The sequence below is a fragment of the Ambystoma mexicanum genome, unplaced genomic scaffold (assembly GCF_040938575.1).
Source record: "Ambystoma mexicanum isolate Mex_15411 unplaced genomic scaffold, UKY_AmexF1_1 Mex_scaf1, whole genome shotgun sequence".
Lineage (NCBI taxonomy): Eukaryota > Metazoa > Chordata > Amphibia > Caudata > Ambystomatidae > Ambystoma > Ambystoma mexicanum.
In genome coordinates this window covers 4,146,634-4,155,682 of record NW_027182324.1, presented here as the reverse complement: position 1 = coordinate 4,155,682, position 9,049 = coordinate 4,146,634, and the positions used below count along the sequence as shown (strand labels likewise).

The 9,049-nt window shown below is 41.0% G+C and overlaps 1 non-coding gene across 1 annotated transcript; it reads right to left on the bottom strand.

Annotated features, from left to right (window-relative positions):
* Nucleotides 1–218: 218 nt before the first annotated feature.
* Nucleotides 219–292, bottom strand: TRNAT-AGU (transfer RNA threonine (anticodon AGU)). Its single transcript has one exon. It is a non-coding gene; the product is annotated as a tRNA-Thr (tRNA).
* Between the last annotated feature and the right edge of the window lie 8,757 nt (nucleotides 293–9,049).

The window sequence follows — 9,049 nt, the reverse complement described above, 5'->3', positions numbered from 1 at the left end:
AAAAAATTAAGCAGGAAATATGAATTGCTCATTCTAATATGTGCTATTTCTGATGGCATCGCAACCTTGGGCAATATGACTCTAAGGTAGTGGAGTCCAGAGTTCTTGGATGCTTTGCCAACATATGAAGCCTGACTGTGCTTCTAAATAGCATGAAATAGCAATCTTTGTACAAAGTTTTAATATTGGGGAGACAGATTGGTCGAAAAAAAGCAGACAGGCGCTGCTGAGATTCGAACTCAGGATCTCCTGTTTACTAGACAGGCGCTTTAACCAACTAAGCCACAGCACCTTTTTTGCATCTGGTCTCCTTTCCTTCCTCATGTAATCATTTAGAAGTGAAATCCACTTTTTTAAGGCTGGGCTTCTGTTGCAATATAACTTTTCAAAATGTTTTCCAATTGACTGAAACTCCATTGCACAAAACGAGCATGTCATTAATCGTCGATTTAGAGTGGACTGCATTGCCCAGTGTGTGCATTGAGGAGCACATGTTCGTATTTACTGGGGAGCAAGTTTGCACTCATGAATGTGGCAAAACATTCAAATCCGTAAGTGGGTGAACATTAAAGTCCTAGATGCTGCAAATCTCTATATCTGGATACGGAATGACTGAAAAAAGTTATGTCTCCAGTGTCAAAATGTGTGTAATGCACTAGTAATTCATTTCCTTTATTGACCAGTGAGGTAGCCATGTATGGAGGTGCTGTAGAGTGAAAATCAAGTTTCAAATGGGCAGTGATCCCTGTGCCTGGATAGCTCAGTCGGTAGAGCATCAGACTTTTAATCTGAGGGTCCAGGGTTCAAGTCCCTGTTCAGGCGTACCTTTGCTTCTTTTACAAAAAATTAAGCAGGAAATATGAATTGCTCATTCTAATATGTGCTGTTTCTGATGGCATCGCAACCTTGGGCAATATGACTCTAAGGTAGTGGAGTCCAGAGTTCTTGGATGCTTTGCCAACATTTCAAGCCTGACTGTGCTTCTAAATAGCATGAAATAGCAATCTTTGTACAAAGTTTTAATATTGGGGAGACAGATTGGTCGAAAAAAAAGCAGACAGGCGCTGCTGAGATTCGAACTCAGGATCTCCTGTTTACTAGACAGGCGCTTTAACCAACTAAGCCACAGCCCCTTTTTTGCATCTGGTCTCCTTTCCTTCCTCATGTAATCAATCAGAAGTGAAATCCACTTTTTTAAGGCTGGGCTTCTGTTGCAATATAACTTTTCAAAATGTTTTCCAATTGACTGAAACTCCATTGCACAAAACGAGCATGTCATTAATCGTCGATTTAGAGTGGACTGCATTGCCCAGTGTGTGCATTGAGGAGCACATGTTCGTATTTACTGGGGAGCAAGTTTGCACTCATGAATGTGGCAAAACATTCAAATCCGTAAGTGGGTGAACATTAAAGTCCTAGATGCTGCAAATCTCTATATCTGGATACGGAATGACTGAAAAAAGTTATGTCTCCAGTGTCAAAATGTGTGTAATGCACTAGTAATTCATTTCCTTTATTGACCAGTGAGGTAGCCATGTATGGAGGTGCTGTAGAGTGAAAATCAAGTTTCAAATGGGCAGTGATCCCTGTGCCTGGATAGCTCAGTCGGTAGAGCATCAGACTTTTAATCTGAGGGTCCAGGGTTCAAGTCCCTGTTCAGGCGTACCTTTGCTTCTTTTACAAAAAATTAAGCAGGAAATATGAATTGCTCATTCTAATATGTGCTGTTTCTGATGGCATCGCAACCTTGGGCAATATGACTCTAAGGTAGTGGAGTCCAGAGTTCTTGGATGCTTTGCCAACATTTCAAGCCTGACTGTGCTTCTAAATAGCATGAAATAGCAATCTTTGTACAAAGTTTTAATATTGGGGAGACAGATTGGTCGAAAAAAAAGCAGACAGGCGCTGCTGAGATTCGAACTCAGGATCTCCTGTTTACTAGACAGGCGCTTTAACCAACTAAGCCACAGCCCCTTTTTTGCATCTGGTCTCCTTTCCTTCCTCATGTAATCAATCAGAAGTGAAATCCACTTTTTTAAGGCTGGGCTTCTGTTGCAATATAACTTTTCAAAATGTTTTCCAATTGACTGAAACTCCATTGCACAAAACGAGCATGTCATTAATCGTCGATTTAGAGTGGACTGCATTGCCCAGTGTGTGCATTGAGGAGCACATGTTCGTATTTACTGGGGAGCAAGTTTGCACTCATGAATGTGGCAAAACATTCAAATCCGTAAGTGGGTGAACATTAAAGTCCTAGATGCTGCAAATCTCTATATCTGGATACGGAATGACTGAAAAAAGTTATGTCTCCAGTGTCGAAATGTGTGTAATGCACTAGTAATTCATTTCCTTTATTGACCAGTGAGGTAGCCATGTATGGAGGTGCTGTAGAGTGAAAATCAAGTTTCAAATGGGCATTGATCCCTGTGCCTGGATAGCTCAGTCGGTAGATCATCAGACTTTTAATCTGAGGGTCCAGGGTTCAAGTCCCTGTTCAGGCGTACCTTTGCTTCTTTTACAAAAAATTAAGCAGGAAATATGAATTGCTCATTCTAATATGTGCTGTTTCTGATGGCATCGCAACCTTGGGCAATATGACTCTAAGGTAGTGGAGTCCAGAGTTCTTGGATGCTTTGCCAACATTTCAAGCCTGACTGTGCTTCTAAATAGCATGAAATAGCAATCTTTGTACAAAGTTTTAATATTGGGGAGACAGATTGGTCGAAAAAAAAGCAGACAGGCGCTGCTGAGATTCGAACTCAGGATCTCCTGTTTACTAGACAGGCGCTTTAACCAACTAAGCCACAGCCCCTTTTTTGCATCTGGTCTCCTTTCCTTCCTCATGTAATCAATCAGAAGTGAAATCCACTTTTTTAAGGCTGGGCTTCTGTTGCAATATAACTTTTCAAAATGTTTTCCAATTGACTGAAACTCCATTGCACAAAACGAGCATGTCATTAATCGTCGATTTAGAGTGGACTGCATTGCCCAGTGTGTGCATTGAGGAGCACATGTTCGTCTTTACTGGGGAGCAAGTTTGCACTCATGAATGTGGCAAAACATTCAAATCCGTAAGTGGGTGAACATTAAAGTCCTAGATGCTGCAAATCTCTATATCTGGATACGGAATGACTGAAAAAAGTTATGTCTCCAGTGTCAAAATGTGTGTAATGCACTAGTAATTCATTTCCTTTATTGACCAGTGAGGTAGCCATGTATGGAGGTGCTGTAGAGTGAAAATCAAGTTTCAAATGGGCAGTGATCCCTGTGCCTGGATAGCTCAGTCGGTAGAGCATCAGACTTTTAATCTGAGGGTCCAGGGTTCAAGTCCCTGTTCAGGCGTACCTTTGCTTCTTTTACAAAAAATTAAGCAGGAAATATGAATTGCTCATTCTAATATGTGCTATTTCTGATGGCATCGCAACCTTGGGCAATATGACTCTAAGGTAGTGGAGTCCAGAGTTCTTGGATGCTTTGCCAACATATCCAAGCCTGACTGTGCTTCTAAATAGCATGAAATAGCAATCTTTGTACAAAGTTTTAATATTGGGGAGACAGATTGGTCGAAAAAAAGCAGACAGGCGCTGCTGAGATTCTAACTCAGGATCTCCTGTTTACTAGACAGGCGCTTTAACCAACTAAGCCACAGCACCTTTTTTGCATCTGGTCTCCTTTCCTTCCTCGTGTAATCATTTAGAAGTGAAATCCACTTTTTTAAGGCTGGGCTTCTGTTGCAATATAACTTTTCAAAATGTTTTCCAATTGACTGAAACTCCATTGCACAAAACGAGCATGTCATTAATCGTCGATTTAGAGTGGACTGCATTGCCCAGTGTGTGCATTGAGGAGCACATGTTCGTATTTACTGGGGAGCAAGTTTGCACTCATGAATGTGGCAAAACATTCAAATCCGTAAGTGGGTGAACATTAAAGTCCTAGATGCTGCAAATCTCTATATCTGGATACGGAATGACTGAAAAAAGTTATGTCTCCAGTGTCAAAATGTGTGTAATGCACTAGTAATTCATTTCCTTTATTGACCAGTGAGGTAGCCATGTATGGAGGTGCTGTAGAGTGAAAATCAAGTTTCAAATGGCAGTGATCCATGTGCATGGATAGCTCAGTCGGTAGAGCATCAGACTTTTAATCTGAGGGTCCAGGGTTCAAGTCCCTGTTCAGGCGTACCTTTGCTTCTTTTACAAAAAATTAAGCAGGAAATATGAATTGCTCATTCTAATATGTGCTATTTCTGATGGCATCGCAACCTTGGGCAATATGACTCTAAGGTAGTGGAGTCCAGAGTTCTTGGATGCTTTGCCAACATATCAAGCCTGACTGTGCTTCTAAATAGCATGAAATAGCAATCTTTGTACAAAGTTTTAATATTGGGGAGACAGATTGGTCGAGAAAAAAGCAGACAGGCGCTGCTGAGATTCTAACTCAGGATCTCCTGTTTACTAGACAGGCGCTTTAACCAACTAAGCCACAGCACCTTTTTTGCATCTGGTCTCCTTTCCTTCCTCATGTAATCATTTAGAAGTGAAATCCACTTTTTTAAGGCTGGGCTTCTGTTGCAATATAACTTTTCAAAATGTTTTCCAATTGACTGAAACTCCATTGCACAAAACGAGCATGTCATTAATCGTCGATTTAGAGTGGACTGCATTGCCCAGTGTGTGCATTGAGGAGCACATGTTCGTATTTACTGGGGAGCAAGTTTGCACTCATGAATGTGGCAAAACATTCAAATCCGTAAGTGGGTGAACATTAAAGTCCTAGATGCTGCAAATCTCTATATCTGGATACGGAATGACTGAAAAAAGTTATGTCTCCAGTGTCAAAATGTGTGTAATGCACTAGTAATTCATTTCCTTTATTGACCAGTGAGGTAGCCATGTATGGAGGTGCTGTAGAGTGAAAATCAAGTTTCAAATGGGCAGTGATCCCTGTGACTGGATAGCTCAGTCGGTAGAGCATCAGACTTTTAATCTGAGGGTCCAGGGTTCAAGTCCCTGTTCAGGCGTACCTTTGCTTCTTTTACAAAAAATTAAGCAGGAAATATGAATTGCTCATTCTAATATGTGCTATTTCTGATGGCATCGCAACCTTGGGCAATATGACTCTAAGGTAGTGGAGTCCAGAGTTCTTGGATGCTTTGCCAACATATCAAGCCTGACTGTGCTTCTAAATAGCATGAAATAGCAATCTTTGTACAAAGTTTTAATATTGGGGAGACAGATTGGTCGAAAAAAAGCAGACATGCGCTGCTGAGATTCGAACTCAGGATCTCCTGTTTACTAGACAGGCGCTTTAACCAACTAAGCCACAGCACCTTTTTTGCATCTGGTCTCCTTTCCTTCCTCGTGTAATCATTTAGAAGTGAAATCCACTTTTTTAAGGCTGGGCTTCTGTTGCAATATAACTTTTCAAAATGTTTTCCAATTGACTGAAACTCCATTGCACAAAACGAGCATGTCATTAATCGTCGATTTAGAGTGGACCTCATTGCCCAGTGTGTGCATTGAGGAGCACATGTTCGTATTTACTGGGGAGCAAGTTTGCACTCATGAATGTTGCAAAACATTCAAATCCGTAAGTGGGTGAACATTAAAGTCCTAGATGCTGCAAATCTCTATATCTGGATACGGAATGACTGAAAAAAGTTATGTCTCCAGTGTCAAAATGTGTGTAATGCACTAGTAATTCATTTCCTTTATTGACCAGTGAGGTAGCCATGTATGGAGGTGCTGTAGAGTGAAAATCAAGTTTCAAATGGCAGTGGTCCATGTGCATGGATAGCTCAGTCGGTAGAGCATCAGACTTTTAATCTGAGGGTCCAGGGTTCAAGTCCCTGTTCAGGCGTACCTTTGCTTCTTTTACAAAAAATTAAGCAGGAAATATGAATTGCTCATTCTAATATGTGCTATTTCTGATGGCATCGCAACCTTGGGCAATATGACTCTAAGGTAGTGGAGTCCAGAGTTCTTGGATGCTTTGCCAACATATCAAGCCTGACTGTGCTTCTAAATAGCATGAAATAGCAATCTTTGTACAAAGTTTTAATATTGGGGAGACAGATTGGTCGAAAAAAAGCAGACATGCGCTGCTGAGATTCTAACTCAGGATCTCCTGTTTACTAGACAGGCGCTTTAACCAACTAAGCCACAGCACCTTTTTTGCATCTGGTCTCCTTTCCTTCCTCGTGTAATCATTTAGAAGTGAAATCCACTTTTTTAAGGCTGGGCTTCTGTTGCAATATAACTTTTCAAAATGTTTTCCAATTGACTGAAACTCCATTGCACAAAACGAGCATGTCATTAATCGTCGATTTAGAGTGGACTGCATTGCCCAGTGTGTGCATTGAGGAGCACATGTTCGTATTTACTGGGGAGCAAGTTTGCACTCATGAATGTGGCAAAACATTCAAATCCGTAAGTGGGTGAACATTAAAGTCCTAGATGCTGCAAATCTCTATATCTGGATACGGAATGACTGAAAAAAGTTATGTCTCCAGTGTCAAAATGTGTGTAATGCACTAGTAATTCATTTCCTTTATTGACCAGTGAGGTAGCCATGTATGGAGGTGCTGTAGAGTGAAAATCAAGTTTCAAATGGCAGTGATCCATGTGCATGGATAGCTCAGTCGGTAGAGCATCAGACTTTTAATCTGAGGGTCCAGGGTTCAAGTCCCTGTTCAGGCGTACCTTTGCTTCTTTTACAAAAAATTAAGCAGGAAATATGAATTGCTCATTCTAATATGTGCTATTTCTGATGGCATCGCAACCTTGGGCAATATGACTCTAAGGTAGTGGAGTCCAGAGTTCTTGGATGCTTTGCCAACATATCAAGCCTGACTGTGCTTCTAAATAGCATGAAATAGCAATCTTTGTACAAAGTTTTAATATTGGGGAGACAGATTGGTCGAATAAAAGCAGCCAGGCGCTGCTGAGATTCTAACTCAGGATCTCCTGTTTACTAGACAGGCGCTTTAACCAACTAAGCCACAGCACCTTTTTTGCATCTGGTCTCCTTTCCTTCCTCGTGTAATCATTTAGAAGTGAAATCCACTTTTTTAAGGCTGGGCTTCTGTTGCAATATAACTTTTCAAAATGTTTTCCAATTGACTGAAACTCCATTGCACAAAACGAGCATGTCATTAATCGTCGATTTAGAGTGGACTGCATTGCCCAGTGTGTGCATTGAGGAGCACATGTTCGTATTTACTGGGGAGCAAGTTTGCACTCATGAATGTGGCAAAACATTCAAATCCGTAAGTGGGTGAACATTAAAGTCCTAGATGCTGCAAATCTCTATATCTGGATACGGAATGACTGAAAAAAGTTATGTCTCCAGTGTCAAAATGTGTGTAATGCACTAGTAATTCATTTCCTTTATTGACCAGTGAGGTAGCCATGTATGGAGGTGCTGTAGAGTGAAAATCAAGTTTCAAATGGCAGTGATCCATGTGCATGGATAGCTCAGTCGGTAGAGCATCAGACTTTTAATCTGAGGGTCCAGGGTTCAAGTCCCTGTTCAGGCGTACCTTTGCTTCTTTTACAAAAAATTAAGCAGGAAATATGAATTGCTCATTCTAATATGTGCTATTTCTGATGGCATCGCAACCTTGGGCAATATGACTCTAAGGTAGTGGAGTCCAGAGTTCTTGGATGCTTTGCCAACATATCAAGCCTGACTGTGCTTCTAAATAGCATGAAATAGCAATCTTTGTACAAAGTTTTAATATTGGGGAGACAGATTGGTCGAAAAAAAGCAGACAGGCGCTGCTGAGATTCTAACTCAGGATCTCCTGTTTACTAGACAGGCGCTTTAACCAACTAAGCCACAGCACCTTTTTTGCATCTGGTCTCCTTTCCTTCCTCATGTAATCATTTAGAAGTGAAATCCACTTTTTTAAGGCTGGGCTTCTGTTGCAATATAACTTTTCAAAATGTTTTCCAATTGACTGAAACTCCATTGCACAAAACGAGCATGTCATTAATCGTCGATTTAGAGTGGACTGCATTGCCCAGTGTGTGCATTGAGGAGCACATGTTCGTATTTACTGGGGAGCAAGTTTGCACTCATGAATGTGGCAAAACATTCAAATCCGTAAGTGGGTGAACATTAAAGTCCTAGATGCTGCAAATCTCTATATCTGGATACGGAATGACTGAAAAAAGTTATGTCTCCAGTGTCGAAATGTGTGTAATGCACTAGTAATTCATTTCCTTTATTGACCAGTGAGGTAGCCATGTATGGAGGTGCTGTAGAGTGAAAATCAAGTTTCAAATGGGCAGTGATCCCTGTGCCTGGATAGCTCAGTCGGTAGAGCATCAGACTTTTAATCTGAGGGTCCAGGGTTCAAGTCCCTGTTCAGGCGTACCTTTGCTTCTTTTACAAAAAATTAAGCAGGAAATATGAATTGCTCATTCTAATATGTGCTGTTTCTGATGGCATCGCAACCTTGGGCAATATGACTCTAAGGTAGTGGAGTCCAGAGTTCTTGGATGCTTTGCCAACATTTCAAGCCTGACTGTGCTTCTAAATAGCATGAAATAGCAATCTTTGTACAAAGTTTTAATATTGGGGAGACAGATTGGTCGAAAAAAAAGCAGACAGGCGCTGCTGAGATTCGAACTCAGGATCTCCTGTTTACTAGACAGGCGCTTTAACCAACTAAGCCACAGCCCCTTTTTTGCATCTGGTCTCCTTTCCTTCCTCATGTAATCAATCAGAAGTGAAATCCACTTTTTTAAGGCTGGGCTTCTGTTGCAATATAACTTTTCAAAATGTTTTCCAATTGACTGAAACTCCATTGCACAAAACGAGCATGTCATTAATCGTCGATTTAGAGTGGACTGCATTGCCCAGTGTGTGCATTGAGGAGCACATGTTCGTCTTTACTGGGGAGCAAGTTTGCACTCATGAATGTGGCAAAACATTCAAATCCGTAAGTGGGTGAACATTAAAGTCCTAGATGCTGCAAATCTCTATATCTGGATACGGAATGACTGAAAAAAGTTATGTCTCCAGTGTCAAAATGTGT